This window comes from Nilaparvata lugens, chromosome 5 (assembly GCF_014356525.2).
Source record: "Nilaparvata lugens isolate BPH chromosome 5, ASM1435652v1, whole genome shotgun sequence".
Classification (NCBI taxonomy): domain Eukaryota; kingdom Metazoa; phylum Arthropoda; class Insecta; order Hemiptera; family Delphacidae; genus Nilaparvata; species Nilaparvata lugens.
This window is the reverse complement of record NC_052508.1, coordinates 40,204,478-40,227,612: the sequence shown is the minus strand read 5'-3', so window position 1 is coordinate 40,227,612 and position 23,135 is coordinate 40,204,478. Positions and strand designations below refer to the sequence as shown.

Sequence of the window (23,135 nt, the reverse complement as noted above, 5' to 3'; positions counted from 1 at the left end):
AATAGTAGGCTATAGGATAACACAGACTTTTCTTAAAACTTAGAGAAGCCCGTGTAATGCACCACAGCCTAATCTATAGCTCAAATAGACCTATCAGTACTATATAACCAATTTATACCCAATTTTCAATAATCCTTCAGAAAGAAGTTATTTTCCATACGATTTAAACAAGCTAAGTTTTGTTGTCCAAAGAAAGTTATTCCCAACATTATTTTGTTGAGAGCTTGGTTTTGAACTTATCAAGTGTTAAAAGTTCAAAGATGAAACATAGGTCCTAATAAATAAATTGATTGGTGTTATAAATGATGAAAAAACGAATATCGTTCAAATACCAAAATTATTATATTGCCTGAGTTCTGAGTACAAGTTAAAAAAGCGCAAATTTGTATAGAACAGTTCACACCGAGCTTACTCCAGTATTTCCTAATACCAGATTATCCTACTTTATGGAAATATGAAAATAATTGAAAATTGAAAAACTTCTGTTGAAAATAACATCAACAAACGTGATAATATAATACAATGATTTTAAATACAGAGCAAACTATACAAAAATAAATAAAGAAGCATAGATATGCCACAATTGAACCACAAATTTATATTATTTAGGGTACACACTACTCTGTTTCAGTTCTATTCACTGGGAGAATGCAAACATTTCCAACTACCAAAAAAATTTAGTGTCCACATTGAATTAACAAAAGTAATAGAATAATAGAACAGTATGACATTAACAACGTCTGGCACAGTGCAATCGGTCACAGAATCAGGAAGCAAACCTGGACGAAAGGAGTCCCCAAGGTCATTACTCCCGGCCACTCAGCCAGTCCAAGTCTACCAAGGAGACAGCTACCGAAACTGCCCCACTCCTACCTCCCCGATACTTTATGCACGCACGGTGCTTGCGCATGAGCCCAAGTATAAACATTGGCTTGTTCAACCAATTAACGTTTCTAAACGGATAGCCTACTTATAATGAGAAACAAAAAATTGCATTGGCTAGCGAGTTAAAACCCACGTATGCTAATATAAATAAAAAACTGAAAATTTCACTGTAAAACACAATAAAAAATCGATATTTTGTAAACAAAAAACATGAATATTTTGTAATTGAGAGTAGACCACTTGAAAGAGCATATTTTGAAGATAATTGTCCTGAAGTTTCATTGCTGTGGTGTTTATTGTTTGCATTTGCAGGTAGTACGAAAAATGCTCAAAATGTACACTTCAAGGTCACACATAGGCCACAATAATTTTTTTTTGAATTTTTTCAATAGCATATTCGGTTTTGACTCAATGAACTTTAAAGCTTCCAACAAAAAAAAGTTGAAATTGTTTTTGTTCAAACAGCCTTAGAACAACATTCGCGACGCCGTTGCCAACATACCGATTGATACACTAAATAATAATACGAAATTTCAAAAATCGACTTTATCAGTGTATGCGCAAGCAATGGGAGTTGCCATTGGTCTGATGTCATTTTCATGACTGCATGGGAAAAATTGGGATATTGTATTCTCATAAAAAAATTTGAAACAATATCCAAAGTACTTTTGTTTTTATTGACCTTTCAAATAAGTAAGTTTCTCTGGCGCACTTTGTATTATCTTTGAAAATTGAGTGAAAAATATGGACTGGCAGAGTTCTCCAATTGATGAATCACTTACAAATTACCAATATCGAAAGTGAACAGTTCTTGAGATCATGGCATATAAAATACACGTATGTTTTTTATTGTGGTCATTTGGTTTGAAAAATTCACAAAAGGTACAAAATTATCGATTTGTTTTTGTTTCAATTAGAAATATCTATCAAAAGCTTTTTGCTTGAGTAACTTTTAACGTAGTTTCTCCGTGAAGAATCGTCTTACAAGTAGTTAAAGTAAAAAATATTCAATTCCATTTCAATTTTCAATGGGATTTCCCATAAAGTGGACATTTTTTGGAGTGATGAGTGCAGATTATTTAGGACATGATCAAACGAAAATAAGCCTGATGTGATTCAACACACGAGACACGACTCTCCAGTTTAGAGTATGGTAATGTAAATTAAAAATATATCACGGTATTTAGAATTCAGTATGTTTTGTTGAGTACCTATTTCAAAACCGCTCTGTAGTCACAAACTATGAAGCTATGTTTTTTGGGTTTGCCCAACGTTTAATTATTTCCCACGCAGAAGATTATTATAGAGCTACAAATTAGCTCAGAAACAAATAATCACGGGAAGGCTTTGAGAATTTTCCAGTAGTATCATAGATGAGTGAAGATACTGTTTAACAGTAAAGATACCTAGGTATTCATTTGTCTCTGTAAGTATACAATCCAAATGTTATCCAACAATAATCTAACCCAAATCAAGCTACCAAAAAAGCTGTAAATAGTTGAATTGAATAAAATGGTACCTATACTAGGGTCTCATCACCTCTGTATCGTAAACAAATCACTCCTGAGCTGATGTTTTGAGGGAACTCTTCCAAAACTCTGAATACAGCGGTAGTTGAAAGACTTAGTAATACATAATATTGAAATTTGGTTCAGTAGAAAAATTCTTGATAGAGGTTTTTAAATCCTTAATGTCCCGGAAGACGTTCAAAAGAAAGCAAATTCCACTATAGACCTACATTAAAAATTATGAGTGAACTGCATTGAATAAGGTACAGTAGGCCTACCGTACGACGAGTATTATGGTGTTTCGTCCAGAGTGGTCTATTTATTCAATGTCATCATGTTCATTAATTATTAACTATTATTGTTAGGTACATTAATTATAATATTATTGTTATAGCAGCTTCAGTGTTGAGTGTGAAATCATTCGTTTTAAAACAATATATCATTTAACAATGTAATTTGGACACAATATCTGGAATACAATTTTTGACTCTGCAGATTCATAAGACTGGTTGGGAGCTCAACATATTGAAAATCATCATCCATCCCTAACTCCTGTGCTAGAGGAAGAGTACCGACAAGTTGACATTTGCTGCTGTATTAAGAATTTCACATTCAATACTGGAGCTGCTATGACACTTGATGGAAAGCATTAAATCGTGAAATAATATATACAATTGAAAACAATTGAATGCTCTACAACCTAACGTTCAGTACTTATTTTTTCGATGCATTATTGTTGAGCCCTGAAATTGCAAAAAGTTGGAAGAAAATTTCTTTCTTCTCTTCTGTCTTTTCAAAGATTCCACACTTTTAAAAGTGAATATCTCGAAAACTAAAGGATAAATCACAAACCTCTACAAAACATACCTTGTGGGAAATTCATCTAGCTTCATATTAGCTCAGTAAGTCATGTCGCTTAAATGCATTGTTTCCAAGTTACATGCTTGTAAGCCAGAAATGAAAAAACGCAACCACCCTTAAACACAAAACCACCCTTATCCCTTAAGCACAAGGGGTAGGGATGAGGATTTTTTGTTTGTTCACCTTCTAAGTAGTCCAAACAAAGCTGCAAAGTCGAATATTATGTGTTCCAAACATTCCCCTCCAAATTTCCGTGTCAATTGATATATTGTTAAACTGAAGATTTTACACTCAACACTATAACGGCTACTAAAATGGTAGGAAGATAAAATAATGAAATAATCCATAAAATTGAAGAGAATATGATGCTCTATGAGCTCATGATTAGCATGGATTTTTTCAATCAATCATTGAAAAGTTATAAGGCCAAAAATATGAAAAAATCGGAGCCGGAAGGGTTTTTCTTCAAAATGTGACGCCTTCGAGAGCTCATACCTAGAAAACTATGAGAGATATGAAAAAATCACAAATGAAACTTGTGAGTTAATTTGTAAGCTTCAATTTTGTATTCGACAAAAATTCCCAAAAGATGCGAGTTTTTCGAGATATACGCAAAAAAACAAGATAATGGTACTTTCAACTCCCACCCCCACCCAATTGTCACAGGGGGTGGGAGTGAGGACATTTGATATCCTTGAAAGAGCTGCGGAGTCAAAAATTGTATTCCAGACTCCCTCTATAATCTTTCGTTGACTGGACTATCAGCCATATAACCAAGGACAAAAGCCGAATATTTTATAGACTATAATAGGCCTATTATCTTTTTAAAATTCACTATAGCCTTCACTTCTTAAGTGAATATTACTCCTAGCTTCCAAAGGTCTTATTACAACGCATGTGATATGTTCACCTACTTATATTATTCTCATTGAAAGACCTCTAGAGTTTCACAGAGTTATTAGGAAAACACACAATACGATGAGATGCTAGTTAAAGAGGTTGAAGTGTGTGAATTTTTGAAATTACCTTTTCTTGGAGAAATATTATTACGAAATTTTTCTTGCCTTAATTGATTATCACTTCAAATTAAAAAAGAAGCAATCTGACCTTAGATGGTACTCATAACTATTGGCCAAATTATCATCATCGCGTGCGTTAATTTCTAATGGAAATAAAATGCAAACTATCATTTTTCATAAGAGCTACCGTTGCCAATTTTACTTTTCAACTACCGGTACTGTCAAGAATATCACATAAGATATTATTTTCTCTTTCGAGAGGATAATGTACAGAACTTACAAAACATCCATTTCCCCCTTTCAAGTTCCAATCTACTTGAAAAATCTAGAATAATATATGGATTGAAAACTCTAAAAAGAACCCTCAAAAGTAGCACCGCCATTACCCAAACAAAACTTGTGTAGGCCTATCAAGTTCAAACTTTCAACTTCAGTCATCCCTGAAAACCCTTTGGCAGAATCTTGAAGTTCTTTCTACACAACTCTAACAGATTTAAACGTTTTCTGTTCATTAAAATTTGTTGTCGAAAAAGCTGGAGAACGCAAGAAAACGCTCAAGAAACGCGATTTAGGATGAATTTTTGGCGTTGAAACACTAGAAGGACTCTGAATGTAGCATTTGTAGCCTACACTTAAGTTCAACCGCTGTACCAAATTTCAAACTTTTATTTATAGTGATATTCTGCACAAAATCATATAAAATCTGCCAGAATATTGTTTTCTCACCTTGTTCAAACTAGTGATCTTGATTTTTCTCAAGTGTATTTTTAAGAATGACTCTTTTGATTGTACTACTAAAAACTAAGTATATTTTTGAATGAACTTGATTAAAAATTTGTATTGGAACTGTATGTAAGACTGATAACTAGAATCATAATCATTGAATCGGCTTCACCTTTGAACAGAACTATACGGAACCTAACAACTAACCCACAATTTATTTTGATCAGGTGAATTTTCTTTCGACGTAAATATTTTCTCCCACCGTCTCGTAAATTCTAATTCAGTCCAGAATTCTAAATTGTACATAACTTAGGCCTACTTTTACCCTCAAATCATAGATTGCAGTACTTTCTAGACCAAAACAGTCATCTACTTCCTAGACAGAAACTTTGAATAAATTGATGTGAGTTATCCTACATTATATTCCGCATATACAGTAATAAATGTTTTTACAGAAAAGTCTACGATAATAGGTAATGTGCTCATGGTACTTTATCTTTCTACCTGGGAAAAAATTTACTTCTCTACCTGTACTTGAAGAGAAAATCCATTGAAAATATATCCTAATTGGTTCTTTTTTTCAGAAATTAAGTCTGAGAAATATATATTTTGGGAAAAATTACTTCTCTACCTGTACTTGAAGAGAAAATCTATTGAAAATATCTCATTATTGGTTCTTTTTGTAAGAAATGATGCTGTACACATCTTTTCCACTCTTTTCACTCATAACTTTCCTGGTTCCACTCTCAAGAATAGACCATTGAGGAAAACTGCTCTCTTTGGGAACTATCAGCAATCATCAAGTCAGAATCCAATTGCAGAGTAGCCGACCCTATGATTTCCAATTCCAACTCAATCAACAGTCATTTAGTTCTTTAATGCTCCAGTAATGGAATAAATATGGTGTTACCTTCTTACTCATAATCAATTTGAAGCAATCGCATTTCCTGGTAATAATACGATATGGAGATAATAATGGAGCTTAAAACACTTCATTTTATGCTATTAAGAGAAGACTATAATTACGTATAAGTGAAGTGATTCACTAATTTATTTGAATTTGATTTAATCCCCATGAAATTCAACTAGTAGTCCAAGTCCATAAGACAGTCTATTCATTCCACTTAGCTCCTGTTTGGTATGGAATTCAATAAAAAATCATTCAATCATGTTTTATTGAGAAAGCATGAACTTCATAATTGAGTTGATGATTAAATAAATATACTATAGCATGCAGTAATCAATATGAATAGAAAATTCATTTTTTTAAATAAAAAAGGAAACATGATTACAGAAGGATACGTAGTCACATATTCTCATTTATTATTTGAGTACAATATTTGCAATATAACTATTACGAAATTACGTAATATCACCGAATATTACATTAAGTATATTATAAACGTTTTTATACCTGGATGATCATCCAACAAATTTCTAGTTTCAAATAAACTTGCTTCAGAATGAGATTGGAAAATGTATAAAGCAGAAAGGCGATACTCTAAATATTTTTCCTGTGATGGAAAACGAATAATAGGCTAGATCAAACAGAGACTATTATCAAAGGTTACATCATTACTTACAGAATTACTATTTTCAAACAATCTTACAAATCGACTGTACAATAAAAATCACCTAAAGTCATTCAATTCCAATAGAGTGACGGCTGAAGAATTATCTTAATAATAAAAGAGATACATGAGTACAAAAGTCTATTAAATGCTACGCCAGAGTACACATGGTTGAATTTATTTCTGTAATTTATCACCGATTCATTTGAGCATCGATAAAAAATACTGAAAGTATTAGGTTTGATGCATTGAGCTCATATTTTCTGTTTCCACGGTCAGCTAAAAATGATAAATAATGGGGATTTTCCATGATGAAAGACAGTTTAAAAGATTGTAAAATGAATTGCAGGAGGATTTATGTTACCCCAATCAGTCTTTGCATCATTTTACTCTCCACGAGTTGAAGTTGTCGATAATTAATGAAGAGCTCTGATGAGTACTTTATTCATTGGTATTCTCCTGATGGAAGGAATATTATACATCACCTCATTTCAGGAGGTGATGAATAATATTGAAAAATGTCAACTTAAATTAAAGAAAATTTGAATTTTTGTAACAATTCAAATTCTGTTCGAAATAGGAGGATAAGGTCAATGTTCTCATCAGTTCTTCAAGGAGAATAATAAATTGTAGGCCTACAGTGCTGAATAGAAGTTCACTATAGCCACCGCTGATAAAATATTGAGATTGATTTGCGCATGGTCAAGAAGTAGCATACTTCACAATTAATATCAAGATGTTATTATAACTGTTTTCTCACCGATCTCCATTGAATTGCAATAAACTGAAAGTCTTCTTTTATCAACTGTCCGGTATTATAAATAATACCTTAAAAAATACAAGCGCCTGAGACAAAAACTTGTAAATTTGGCTCACTCAACCAGTTTATAATCTAGTTAGTAGGTAACAAGTTATTTGAGAAGTTAGGAAGCCCAACAATCCGTGTCAAAATTTTTACAGTCTGTATAGTATAGTATAGTTCAAAATATTTTTACGAACATTGGAGGAGTATTGTTACATTAAGTAGCATTGTTACTAGGAAGAATCCTGGAAGACTTTGAGAATCCTGTCTAGCGACGAACTGGTGATACCCAGGTGTTCGCAGAATAAGTAACTTGAGAGACATTTCGAATTTGAGAGAGAAACTGTTTTTATGTTCGTAATCATAAAACGTTACGCCACTGCATCAGCCTTCTTCAAAATAATGTATGTGACGGTAGACTGTCACGAAGAGTTATAGGGATGTTCTATTATTTATGAGAAAATGATCGAAATATGCGAAGGATGGAGAAACCTTGGTCCTTTATGGATTGGAGCGACTGGTTTCCTCAAAAGGTGCGTACACTTATATGCCATGAACAAGCGCATTTAACTTTTCATCAGCTGATACTATGCTTATTAATATCTGTATTTTATTGTAGTTTCTGTAAAAATACAGGTATAATAGAAATAACTCACAAGAATAGCATCAGCTGATGAAAAGTGAAATGTGCGTGTTCGTGGTACATAAGTCTGTACGCAAATGAAGATAGAAAAACGAAGATACTCTTGTTCGATAGCTTGCCAAGACCAAGCAATGACACCGGGCAAAACACTGGGTTTGCTTCATACCCTACTCTAAATATAGAATTTGCCTGCTGAAACAGATTGTCAATGTCAGGCTACTGCTATGAGATCCTTTTTTGCTACCGTATTTCGTGAGTCCACGCAATCGTACAATAGAGACATTTTGGCTGTAATAGAGCGGTAAATATTTTTAATATAATGGTAGTGCAGTATTCCACAATTTGTAGAAAATTTGAAAAAAAAATCGAGAGAAAAGAATCTAACAAGAATATATCCTGCGATCAGTCACGGAACTTGAAAAACAAAACCGACTTCGTACACACGCGAAGTGCACAGTCTAAACTTATGTAACGATAATAGCTAGTGTAATTGTAACAGCTGCTCTTCCACACTTGCCTTGACAGTGAATAGATTGAAAGTAAAAACAAAACAATAAGATGGAAAGTGGAAGAGTTTGTAGAATGTTATCTAGATGAATAATAGGAAACTTTGTTTTCCATCAAATAGGCCTAATGGTAGATTACCTGTTGAAGTGATTGAGATTCTCCATACAGGAGCCAGTTGATGTTTAATCTAATTTAATTATGGAAGTAGTAGAATCAATAGAGTGTGATAGCATATATAGTGATCAATTATAATAAAATCTCATCAGTTACGGTTACTATAACTGAGACTCAGTTCGAAGTACGTAGAGACGAGTAAATCCACGAATCCACACAGATCATCTAGAACCGTGATTGATTGATATAACTCTAGTTTTGTTGTTACCTATAGAATCAGGTATGCTGTGCTTCACCATTTTGTGAACAGCAATCAATCATCGTTCCATATTGTTTCAGACTGATTGGATCTGTTTCTGATTGATGAGTTGGCTGATGGCAAACTTGAAAGGCTTCGAAAAGTATTAGCATATCCAGAAAAGTAGGTAGTATTTTAAAGGGAAAATAGTCTAATTATAATATTTGAGTTGGCCTAGATACAAGATTTGAATTTTCTTATCACTTGTGAATATAATTTACAAATAATTTATTGAAAGTTTAACAGAGAGTTACTAGCTTGGTGTAAAGTTGATGAATTACATTTTCAGTGGAAACCTCTCTTTTTTACTTTTCCAAACTTGAATCTTCTAGCTGATGCTATAATGAAATTACAATGATTCACTCCAATGAAAGGAGAATGGACTCTTGTACTAGTTTATTAGAAGTAGTGGTCCTATAATATCAATGTTGATAAACGATCGGTCGCACTTATCTTACTCCACCTACCGAGACTCTAGAATACTTACGGTATTACTTCTACATTAAGAACTCATAATTCACCCAAAATAATTATCAAATTTATTCTATATGTTATTTTAATCAACACTTATAAGCAAGGATTCATTTCAACAGATTAGGTACTCATGACAATCAATGCATCGGTTTGAAAACTATAATGTATAGTCTTTAATGATATACAATATAATGTTGAGAGCTCAATTTTGATTTGAGGATGAAATCACAGTTTCTCAAAGGTCACTTTTAACGCATATGAAAACTTCATAATACATCACTCAATTACCACTCTGCAGCAGAAATGAAACTCAACTGTGACTACCGCTGACCTTTGCACAAGACAAATAGTAGGCCTACCGGTAAAGCCTTAAAAGCCTACGTAAACACGATATTATTTAATAGTCAGTCATTTCGAAGAAAGCTATCATCCAATATATAAATTCGGAGATGTGCATGAAGAGCTAAGGCTTTTTACACCTACCAGAGCAGAGGACCCTGAAAACAATGTCCACTCGAAAACATACAATAAAAATGCGCGTCGAGTAAATGAATGTGTTTGCGATAGGACGGATAGCAATGAATTCATCAATCCTTGAAAAAACGGGAACTTCGCAGAATTGATGGGTTTCACCTACCAGTATTTCACTTCATTTTACTTAGTTTTGGGAGGAAATATTAATAAGGAAATTATTGAAGGATATTTCCAGGTAAGTCTTTTATTACATGCAATTCTTATGAATTATTACAAGAGTCGGATGTACAGAAGTCATTGACAATAAATTGATATGATTGTTTTGGAGAGGTCATTTTTAAATAATCAGCCGTTTTTAAAAATTTTCGTAGAGAGAGCAAAAACATTAGGTTATTTCGTTTTGCTTCTTCCTCTGAATTGTTTTTGTTCGGCAACTTCAAATCAAATTAGAACAGAATAAATAATTGACTGGGTTCTCTTCTAGTATACGAGAGTGTAATAAATTCTAGTTTATACTTCGTATTCGATGAACACTTGTGTTTTTTTTGTTCAGAAATTATTCCCAATAAAACATGTTAGTTCACATCGATCTTGGTAATATATTTTGAGTTTATTCATTCTTCATTAATTTTATGTCTTAGCAACGTCATTATTGTTTATTTATTATTTAAAGTCATGCCTGAAAGTAGGCCAATTCTCTGAGGTGCAAACAAAAGAATTTTTTGTATGGCACTTTCACTGTTATCGTATTATCTATATTGTATCCAATGTGATGCTCTAACATACTTTTGAATGGGAATACTTTTGATAGTACTTTAACATACTATCGAATGGGATTTGTTACATGCTTTTTGTTGAGAGAATTCAATCATGAAAATAATAATGCTCTTCAAGTTCTAGAATCTATATGCAAGATGCAACTATTTTCTATAAGCATATGTTCATAGGCTACTGCTCCAAACCATTTCCGATAACTTTGGAAGGTACATTTAAAAGAAATGAGATGTCTACTGTTTTACAACGTGAAAACTCTTCAACAGTGAATTGAATAATAATGTCGGAAGATCCATTTCCGTTCAGAAATGTTTGATAATAGTGTTCTGCATTCATTGAATATAAGAGCAAACACAGAATCCACGGTGAAAATGACAAAGCAAATAATCACTTCAGAAATCGTCAACATAAGAATTCAAATCAGACAAGTTAGGCTATAACTTTTCAAAAGTCGTATCTTTTGAAAACTCCGAGATTTGTAATCTGATCATTCTTTATTCATTTATACAATAAGTACATTATCAAAATGATAGGGAGAGGAAAAATATGGTAACCTTTTGCTATTCCTCTCCCAAATTTAGGTAACAATAAATTTAAATAATTCAATATTGAATAACAAGTCTAAGCAGGGAGGCCCACAGGGGGAGCTTGGGCGCAGATTGCATCCTTGAAATTTTTGGGGCGGGGTTAAACATCTAATCTTGGAGGGGTTCCAAAAGAAGGAGGTCAGCAGTGAGGTGAGTTTAGAATGACTATTGATGACATATCAATTCAAGGGGGTCACAGCTTAATTCTTTCCAAATTCAGGGGGGCTGGACACCCCTGTTTAATGCTCCTATACAAAACAGAGTACTGTATTCGAATTTAAGGCCTATATAAATGAAATTGCCTAGAAGCTTTTTATTTGATGAAAGATATATGCCGGCTAATTTAAACGCGTTTTTAACGTGATTAGAGAAATTGGCTCTTGTAATAAGGTGTACTCCTTTTGAAACACCTAGTACGAACTTCAAGGTGTTGAAAATTATGTACAAAAAGTGTTAAAAGTATATTTTTGATGAAAAAAATATTTTTCCCCATTTAGAAGTTTACTCTCTATTGAAAGAGGAGAAAGTTTTCCAATCTGTCTAGAGAAATTCAATAATGGATACTAATCGTGAAAGGAAGGCATGTGCCTGTACTTACATAACGGAAACTAAAAAGAGTTTGAGAGATATTATAGAAGAGAGATTGCTGTTGGGTAAGATAATTATTTCAACAATATCGTCAAAAAATACTTTAGATGTAAAATGAACAATCGTCAAGTCGTTAATTCATCCACGTACTATGGCTAAGCAATTTTTCCAACAGTACAGTATTGTGTATTTTGATAATATGAAAGGAAATCGGAAGGAACCCACTTAAGTAGCATTGAACATAATAATTTATTTTATTTTTTCACTATTTTATTATCATCGGGAGGTGGAAACTCAGCTGAGAATACTTTAACTTCCGCTTGTATCCATGACCCGTTCAATTTTGTGATTGATTATCATCATCACTATTTTGCGTGGTCTCGATCTATAGTTATCTAAATAATCAGTGTAGGCCTAATTATTCGAGTGGCAAGATTGAAGATAGGCCTATAACCATCCTCGGTAAAATAAGAATCTTTATACAAAATAACATTTCAAGTTAATCAGTTCAGTACCAAGTTCAGACGCGATGATGCGTCAAACAAGTATTTCGCATGGGATCGTATCCCGGAAAATTCCTTCCTTTATTTATAGTATAGATAATTACAGAAGAAGAAGATGTAGATAGAAAAGACTGTACCTCAGAGTTAGAAGGGCGTAGGTCTCAAACGGCTGATTTTACAGTAGAGCCAAAAAGTATAACACTCCCAGCCGGGGCTAAAAGAGAGTAAGTCGAATCAGCATTACTTGTGAACACAAGTAACACTAGTTACACTTACTTGTGAACTATTGGACTCACGTTGTTTCAGTTTAATGCTTACTGAACTCACACTCATTCAGCTCTGGCTATCTTCAAAGCAATCAACTGCGGAGGACTTACTTTAGGCCTATCTTGAATCTATAGCGTTCGAAAAACTTGAAAAGACACACTAAAAACATCATTTTGTCAAAAAATGGACTTTCCTCTAGCTCTGAGGTACAGAAATTAGAAGATGGAAGATAAAACGATTGACTACACTATTTTATCTATGAACAAAGTATAGCCTAACAAACTGGAAGCATGACGAATTGAAAACTTTATAAACTGAAAACTTGATGTACTGATATCTTTTAGAACTGAAAAAAGGCCGATAATCATCCTCGGTAAATTGAGAATACTTATGCCAAACTTAAGTTAATCAGCTAAGTAGTTCAGACGTGATGATCTTACTCGTGAATTTCCTATCCGGTGGGCCTACGTGTACGATATAAGCCAATTCTTTCCTTTATTACATTACCGTATAGGTTTTCAATTATTTAAATAGAAAAATATTGTTGATTTCAAAGTCGAAAAGCGAGGCAATAGAAAACCTTAATGAGCATTGACATTGTTGAGCTGAGCAAATACAATAAAAATAGTGGAGCTAAGTATTGTGGGCTATAATATAATATACGGTACGAAAATTTTCACATAAAGCATACAATATTACAAAAAACATAGACCTACATGTTTCTGCCACTGAAGTTTTAATCAATTTAATTTATTATTGTTCTGATTGTTCTCCGAGATCTAAACATTCAAGCCAGTTCGATGACATAATTTTCAGATCATCGATGGACAGAGCGATAATTAATATAAGGCGTAGGCTTACATACTTTTAAAACTGCTCTAGGTTCAACTCAATATATTGAGTGAAGATTTGTCTACCGTAACGTATACCATGATATGGCAACGATCATCTATCGTTCGAATTAATCCTATTATACAGAGTGGGTGAAAAGTCTAAGAACGGCTTAATATCTCATACACAAAGGTAATTTGACGGTGGGTGTGATTGGGGATCCTACTCAAATTGAAAAAACTACTTCACAATGACTTTAAAAATCTGGTCCACCATCTTGGATCCGCAAATTGAATGCAACTTCATTTTTTAAATAGGAAGGTGGCCATGCGATACATGATTCCGATAGGGAATTTCAAGAAAAAATGAATGGCGGAAACCGCACATCGATATCTCAAACCGTTTCGAAGATATTCACATTTAACACATTAATCACAGATATTCACATTAATTATTAATCAATACTATTCAAAGCAGAGATGGGAGAGAAAAGTACGAGGACGGCTTAGTATCTCATATAAAGAAGTGATTCCAAGGTGAGTGTGATTTGGGATGTTACTCGAATTGAAAATTTAGACTACCTTACTATGACTTTAAAAATCTGGTCCGCCATCTTGGATCCGCCATTTTGATTGCAACTTTTTTTTTAATAGGAAACTGGTCATGCAATACATGACTTCGATACGGAATTTCAAGAAAAAATGAATGGCGAAAACCGCACATCGATATCTCAAACCGTTCAGAAGATATTCACATTATCAATCAGTACCTACAAATTTTTCTATTTACAAATCAACAAACCTTTGTATTTTTGTATTTGTACCATGCAAATCAGAAATGAAATAATTAATACATGAGTGGTATTGATTAATAATGTGAATATCTTCTGAACGGTTTGAGATATCGATGTGCGGTTTTCGCCATTCATTTTTTCTTGAAATTCCGTATCGATATCATGTATCGCATGACCACCTTTCTATTTAAAAAATTGAAGTCGCATTCAATATGGCGGATCCAAGATGGCGGACCAGATTTTTAAAGTCAGTGTGAAGTAGTTTTTTTCCAATTTGAGTAGGATCCCCAATCACACCCACCGTCAAATAACCTTTGTGTATGAGATATTAAGCCGTTCTCGGACTTTTCACCCACACTGTATTAAGCGAGCAATTTCTGTATGTCTGATTATATTTTTACTTTCCTTGCCCTATTACCATAGGTAAGGAAAGTATTGCTTTCCGAAAAAAATTAAGGTACCCCAATTACTAAATTGCTATAGGACGCGGTTCGGGACTCTGGAAAACGTTCAACGTGCTGCGACGAGGGCTCTAGACAGCGTAGAGGTTGCCGACTTCCAGGGAGCGTTCAGGGATTTGAGAATCCGGTATCAACGTGTTATCGACTCCAATAGGGACTAGGTACTTTGAAGATATCTAATGAAAAATTGTACATATTTTGTCAATAAAAAATTTCCTGAGGTCAGTCCGGTTACTTATTATACAGACCCTGTATAGGATTACCTGTCAACAAAAGAGGTTATTAGGCCTATCTATCTGAGAATCGTTTCTTAAAATACCCTACGTATGAATTGTAATGAGAAATGTTTCTTTTCCAGCTACACAATGTACAACATATTTACCATTAGATTATATATGTAAATCTATAAACCAAAATCTTATGTAGAGATTTAAATTTCCTTTCTAAGTTTCAGCATAACTTAATAGTACAATAAATAAAATTTAGTTTAATATTAGTACGAGACTGACCTCGTGCTGCACAACATGCCGCTGGCTTCTATGTAGAATCACTCGTAAAATGATGCGACTTTTATTGAAATAAAATCATGATTTTCAATTATTATATACTATCAAAGAGAATAAGAATCGGATATTGAGTTGCAAGGATTTGATATGAGAAGAATGTATCTTTGTAATTCAATGTTTAAGATCGTTGTTCCCGTTCTCTTGAAATTTTAGCAACTGATTTCCATATCTAGCACATTTCCTCTACCTATCTCTTGTAAGGAATTTGAACCTAATTAGTTTGAGCCTAATAATTATTCAGTCATCAGACTAATAGCTTTGAATATTACCAATCTCCAGAAACGTCTGCCAAAATGAAAGCAGTATTATATCAAAGAGTATTCCATTTGGAGCACGTGTTTACAGTTGATAAAACTCGTGCGTTATGCAGGTTGGAATCCATACCTGGTGCTGAAAAATGCTGTTAGACCATTACTGCTGATTTCTACTCCATTACAAACTAAAATTTGTTTACCAGAAAAGTCCAACAAATTTCATAAGCTTTCAGTAAGAAAATGTTCTGATATGAATAAGAAACCCGCCTCCCATTACAATACATAATGAGAGTACGTATTCAAACAGTTTGGTTAAAAAAGCAATGATATACATCAATGAAAGCTCCGACTCCCTTATTCCTCCATTATGAGTTTACATTCTCCATGAGACTTTGGAAATACGCTGATCATAGGTTCAAAGGTGTGTGTTTACTTTTACTTTCTAGATCATAGTAACATTCTTAAAGATTCTTGTATGAGTAAAGGTACTAATGGAACAATGTTTATGAATGTTACTATGATTCAGAAAGTCAAAGTAAACAAACACCTTTGAACCTATGATGCGCATTCCAAAGTCTCATGGAGAATGTAAAGTAATAATGGAGGGATAATGGGAGCCGGGTTTTTCATTGATTTCTTAAGCAATAAAACTGTTTGATTTTTTTACGTATTCTAATGTATTATGAATTATAATGGGAGGCGGGTTTCTTATTTATATCAGAACATTTTCTTACTGAAAGTTTATAAAATTTTGTTGGCCTTTTTTTGATACACAAATTTTAGATTACAAACCAGAGTTTTCAATAGGGTCAGGTTAGAGGAAGAGTGAGAAATTCTTTTTTGGAGAATGTTTTGGAGAGGATTTCTCATTTTTTCTCAATCCAATTTTCTGAACAAATACATACTTATGGGGAATAATATTATGAACTGTATATTACAGTGTGGTTTCGTACAAACCACATTTTAATTGACCACATTTTCAAAGTAGCACGAGACACGGGCATTAGTTTTGCGAAACTTTTTTTAATGTATATATAGATTGATGTACATGTGTAAAATTCAATTATTCTTCAGAATAACACAATGATTGAAGAACGAAGTATGTTCTCACATGGTAATTCAAAAGAACGCAGAAGTTGAATTTTTCACTTTCTAGATTATAATAACATTTCAATGACTCGCACCATAGCCACCTCTATCCTCTAATTAATCGTACTAATTAATTTTAATTATTCAATATTGAATTTTCAGGAAAATAGTCCTTCACAACCTCGATAATTACTGATCGAGCAGATGTTCACTTTTCTTTTGTGTAGAATTGAGACTATAGCGTTATCAGAAAATTTTCTCAGGAGGTTCCCTCACTATAGTCTCACCCAAAATATTATTGAAGCATTTCATTATATATATATTTACTCACGATAATAGATAAGCGTACTTTTAAATGGTTTTTTTTTAAGTTGTGAATATAATATGCTTTTAAGGTTCATTGGAAAATACCTCTCATGTCGTTCTCAAAAATAGGCTACTTTCATAAATAATAAAAGCAAAAACTTGAGTGGAAAGAAATAACCGTGAAAGCTAGTCTGGTCGCAGGTGTGATCACTACGGTATCAATATCGGATAGGCCTACCTGCTTTATTCACAGAATAATCTTCGGCCTGGGCGACACATAAATAGATGAAAAGAGGGAAAATCGTGTGTGAGATTCATCAACTACAAATAATAAACTCCACCAATGAGCGTGAATATAATATGTGCCAAAATTTACAGAGAAACGAAAAGAAAGATACCTAGTGTATCTTCACAAAGGAAGAGTTCTCACTAATGCGGTTTACAATATATGTGATATTTATCGATTTTTTCATTCAATTATGTGTTTATTCATATAGCAATTCACCCGGTGACATTCCTGAGAACTGAGTTTTCCACTAGAGCTATTCTCCGCCAAGAATAGAGAAATTATTTAAAAAGTATTATCGAGTAGGACTGTCAGTTCTTTTATATAGGCTACATTGTCTGACTATTCTATTTTTTTTTTTAATTTGATGAAATTGGGAATATAATCAATTCTCCTCAAATTATGGAGAGGCTGCATAATAGGCCTATCAACATTTGATCTACGAATAATTACGCGTAAGTGATAATGAGAAATTTCAAGTTCAATGCAATAAAATTTCTTTTCGAATAACTTTTGTGATTCTTCTCTATTTAAAATGTATTGTATTCCTATGTATTATTCAAAAATTTATTTTTTGGATCCTAAATATGCAGATTTATAAATTATCAAAAGATTTCTCAATCGATTTCTCATAGTATTTCACATTCGAGTATGGGAGCGCTTGATCAAGCTTCATGGACCGATCAAAATAATAAATATAATGATATTCCCCTGTAAAAAAATCACCGAAAATTAGATATCTTACCTTTTGACTGATGCTGTTAGGAAATCCAAGGTTTCAACACTATTTACCCCAGCCCTGACAATGTACTCGCGTTGAAATTTCTAATAGACTGTTCTAATAAGAGTCACCTGAACCGGTTACTAATAGGTGAGGTGTGATTGGATGTATGAGCACGAATTGTGTGGATAGTTGCAGCCACCCAACTCAACTGTCACCCCCTCCATTTTAGCGCGCTCATGTGCGTGAGTAATTGAAGGACAATACAGGATACTCACTCTTCTTTACCATTTCCCTGAAATTGTTTTTAATATGAAAAGAATGTATTCTACTGCAGCCACTTCTGAGGTGTTCAGAACCATTACCTTCTTCAGAAACTAGAACAAAATTTATAATAGCATATATAATAAGTATTTGAGAGTAGGCAATACGAATACTCTTATTCTAAAAAATGTCCATGTTTTGTCCGAGTTTTCAAACTATAGGTAGACAGACCTACTGCACAACAGATAGCATTGATTTGTATTACGAAAATGAGAGACGCACCTTCAGCAGTATAGAGAATATAATGTAATTTCATAGATTAAAAATATATGGACAATTATAATATTGGTCTTCGAATAAATAGCCTGTTATTATTTTAAAGTCTTATTCATAACTATTAAGAACTCTCTCATCATTCCACTGTATTTACTCGTCTATTGATAAGATATATTATGTTCAGATTGATTTTTTGATTATGTTTCATGTTAAATTTGTTTAAGTATGCTTTTTATCTTTATTGATATATTTTTTGTAACCAATAGAATGACGAATAAATAAACATTCAAATCTAAGTACCCTTTGAAATTATTTAATCACGACATGTTTCAGCTATATATTGCCAGTATCTAGTGATTGGATTATAATAAGTGATTCAAATCACTTGATAATGGCATTTTATAGCCGAAAAATGTCGTGATTAAATAATTTAAAAAAAGTACCTACTAAGATTTCAATTTTTATTCATATTCAAAAGTAGCCCTAAAGAAAATAGGACAATGAAGAATTAATTTGATTTTATTTGTTTTGATAGATGTGAAGAAATTGCAAAAAGTAAAATTAATACTCTAAATAATAGAGAATTTCTGAGATAATTTGTTATTCGTGCACCGTGCACTGCTATGATGAATGAGCTAATATTACATTGGATTGATTTCACAATATAGGCCTACACACAAATTATTGAGATAGCTATATATATACCGTACTCGAACACGTTTCGTAGCGAAGAGCTTTTCATTGCCTGTGCACTAATCTTTAATATTCCTCACAAATAATAAAAATTATTCAGCCATTTTAAAAAATTGTTATAATAATCATAATCATTGGAAATGAAGCGGCAGAACGGTGGGTCAAGTTCCTTACTTCTGTTTTCTTAATTAAGAAATCAGCCTGTTGAGAGATTATTTCCATTTTTCCATTTTTTGGTTCATTAATCATTATTGTTATTGTTCTAAGAGGGAAAATCTTCCCTATTTAAAGTACCGGTATATGGAAAAATACACGAATAATGTTGAAATGTTGCAGAAATTTTATATGAGACACAACATGAATCAATTTGAAGAAATAAAATAAACTAAGTATTTTTCAAAAAAATGAATATTGAAATGTCTCAAAGGCCATCAACTCTTTTTGCTCCCTCAACTTCTTTTTACACTTTTCAACAGTAATCTCGTACCCGTTCTACTCCGCTGTTCTGCTCTAGGTGATGTATATAGGCCTACGCGTATTCCCACTCCTCTGAAAATCTAATCAGAGAAACTGCCCTAGAAGGTTGAAACTGTAGTTGAAGCTTCTTGGCACTGTGCATAGAGTGACATTAGTCAAAATTGTTCTCATTTGTAAAAACAACATTAATTATTTTTAAATATTATCTTCTGTGGCTTCTCAATAAATTCTATTGAATTATTTCAAAAAATAAGAACTCAATGGTCTAGAAGAACTATGATATTCATTAGGATATTTTTCAATGAGGATTTTAAAAATAATAAATTTGTTCCAAAAAAATAGAAGGTAGCCTATTTTTAATAACGCATGGACGGTATATCTTGAAAAAATTGTATCAGAAATAAGTACACGGTATCGAAAAATTGAATTCACAGAAATTATAAGGTTTACAAAATATTATCAAACGTATTGGTCTCTATCAGAGTCTAGGTACTGAAATTATAGCTTAAATTCAGTTGATGTCTTAAAAAAATTATTCAACAAAGAGGTGTTTCATTTTTCAAGTGATAAATAAAACAAAATGAAATAAGGGATAAAATTTAACCACTCATTACTTACAACTTTAGAACAAAAGCTTTCCTCATTCCAGGATTGCTGGCTATTAAGGCTCACTTGGGGAAAATGCAGAGATAATCTTACAGAAAGGAATGACATGTGCGTGTGAGACGACACAACAACCCACAATCAACAATTATTATCTTGTCTATGAATGCAGCTTGTTACTTTTTGCAGCTCATGTTTTTTTGTTTTAAGTGGTGCGGATTATCCTGCAAAAGGTCTACACTTTACAGTGAGAGTCCTATATCATGGAATCTACTAGCATAATGGACAAGCTCGTTCATTGATGATCAAATTATTATTATTCTTTCAAAAACTAAGAGTCTTATTCTAAGTTTTCAATATCCAGCTTGAAGAATCCAAGTTTTTCATCTTATTTTCCTTGATATTATTGTATGTTACGAGTACAGAGGCTGGAGATTTTTTTACTCGAGCACAATACGGTATTGCCATGATACTAATGTATTTGATTTCACATACCATAAAGCCAATCATTTCAATACGATTCAACTCTTCAAAAATGTATGGGCTGCTTTCAAAACATTCTCTAGGGAACCCAGAGTACATAAACGCTCTCGTTCATATAAACTCTGTACCTAGTTTATGAACGCTGAGCAGCGTTTACAAACTTGCTCTGATTCAAATACTGTTTGGATAGTGAATTGAAGTGCAGGATATAAAAGCACAGTTACTGCCTTACAAATATTTGCATGACACAAATAAATAATGTATATTATCGGATCTTTTGAAAAAAATGCAATACCGCAGCTATTGTTTGATCACAGCCGCAGCCAGCTACCTGCTGTTACTTGTTCAGCTTTATAAACATACATTCTTAGAAAAATAAAAAGGTAAATAGCATAAATACTGTCTTCATTGATATAACTGATAGCCTTCTTAACATTCACAAAAGGTGACCAAGAAGTATATTCTATTACATTCGAGCATATGAACATGAACTATAGGCTATTCCATTACATTTTGAGAATTGTATACATGCAATGGAGTAATGGTATAAGTATATCAGTTGATTGCATAGAGCATTCTGAAGCCATGATAGTGTCCACAGAAATTACATTGAGCTATAACAATTTTGGCAAAACTCCTTTTTTATTTGTGTCTTACTGCGGAGTCTAGAGTTCATGATATTAAAAATCTATCTGTTCTATTCTACAATTATTTAATTATTAACTTCTCGAATAAAAATGAGATGGATAAATTTTTATATGAGTTTACAGAATATTATCTCTTTTTACAGAAAAATATTCTCATAATCATGACAGAAAATCGATGAAATATAACATACCATAAGTATCTATTGTAAATTATTCACCACGGTTCAAGAATATAGTACTGATTGGGAATACCGGTAACGCAAAAAAGCAATAACCAAAATGGTCTCCAATCAAAATAAAAGCTTGATAGCCTGATGGAGTACAGTAGGTAGCTCATAATAAAAAATAGACTACAGTAAACAATTGTGTCAAAAAAGTTCTCATGATCCAACAGAGAACTCTAGCATGAAATATTGTTTAAAGAGAAAATGCGAAGGTAAGCACACAAAAATTTCAGGTTTTAATTATATTTTATCGACGGAATCTCAAATTAGGCTATATCTTTAGGAAATCAAATGCCCAGCTCATCAAATAATATTGTCATGGATGGATGATTCCTATTTGGTGTGAGAGATGATAATTGATATGACTATAGTAATTTTCATAATAATATTCTCGTATTTTTCCAAGTTTAAATTAGAATAGTTCCTTGTGACGCACTTTTTACAATGAAAATTATCACATTCATTCAGTTTTTGAATAAGTTTAACTTAGGAACTGAACAAGATTCGACAGGAAAGTTGCTGATTTTTTCGCGTGTACATTTGTACAAACTGCTAATAAGGACTATTGTCTTCGGTATATGATTTCATTTTGGATGATCAAGTATAATTGATAATAAATATAGTACCTAATAGTGATAATATTACTACCTTGAAAATTATTCTTAAAAACCCTTGGTAAGCGCTCAGGCTTTGTACAGCGCTCAGCGCTATTGGCGTATAAGTTACGATATTTATCATTCAAACTCAATATTTCATTTATATTTTCATGTAATTCATTAATATCTACTATATCTTGTCAAGAAGGATAGATTGTACAATGTTTTCTGAATCCAGCTCAAATCATACAAAACCTGAATCTTACTAATTGACTATGATCTAGAAAAGAAAAAGAAAATTTATGCTGGGACTTTATACCGTACTATTAAATTTAATTTAATAAAAATTATGTTCTCGTGTATCAAGAAAGAGTTGATCATTATATTATTTAAATAAAGCTTAGCCTATATTATATAGTCTAATAATTCCATTAGAGGAAATTAGGATAAATCTTTAAAGAATATCAACAATAATATATTTGGAGTAAATTACTCATATTCAAATGAATTAAATTTTACTAATCCTCATCTCTTCCTCTCTTCATCCGTACTTCCAAATGAAGCTTTGACGAGACAACCTCACCAACTATTGTCTTACCTATAAAATTACTATATATGACTATATTTACCTTCATTCACTATGTAGGCCTACTTATTTCTATTACCGTCTATCCTCAGAATTCTAAAGAATAACATAACAATAGAAATTGTTTGTTCGGATACCGTATAGTCTATCATTATTCGTCATTCCTGAGATAAAAATCTTGATTATTTAGTTTATATTATTCCATAATATATTCACTCAAATATTCTTTTGAGATCACTTCCTTGTTTTTATATATTATATTCTTCATTCTGTTATATTAATCTTTATTCCTGGAAATTTTCTTATAAAACAGTTTTATATAGGGAACAGTTTGGCTATCATGCCTGTTTTTCCAAATTCGTATTTCTTATAAAATGAATA

At 32.6% G+C, this 23,135-nt stretch overlaps 2 protein-coding genes across 2 annotated transcripts in view; one reads left to right on the top strand and one right to left on the bottom strand.

Moving 5' to 3' along the window:
• LOC111055332 (cytochrome P450 4c3) overlaps positions 1–18,076 on the bottom strand; it is a 47,846-nt gene extending 29,770 nt beyond the window's left edge. The window contains exon 1 of the mRNA XM_039428352.1: positions 17,930–18,076. The gene's annotated coding sequence lies outside the window, so the exon portion shown is untranslated. The remainder of the gene's footprint in view (positions 1–17,929) is intronic.
• LOC111055331 (KIF-binding protein) overlaps positions 1,931–23,135 on the top strand; it is a 69,667-nt gene continuing 48,462 nt past the window's right edge. The window contains exon 1 of the mRNA XM_039428349.1: positions 1,931–2,038. The gene's annotated coding sequence lies outside the window, so the exon portion shown is untranslated. The remainder of the gene's footprint in view (positions 2,039–23,135) is intronic.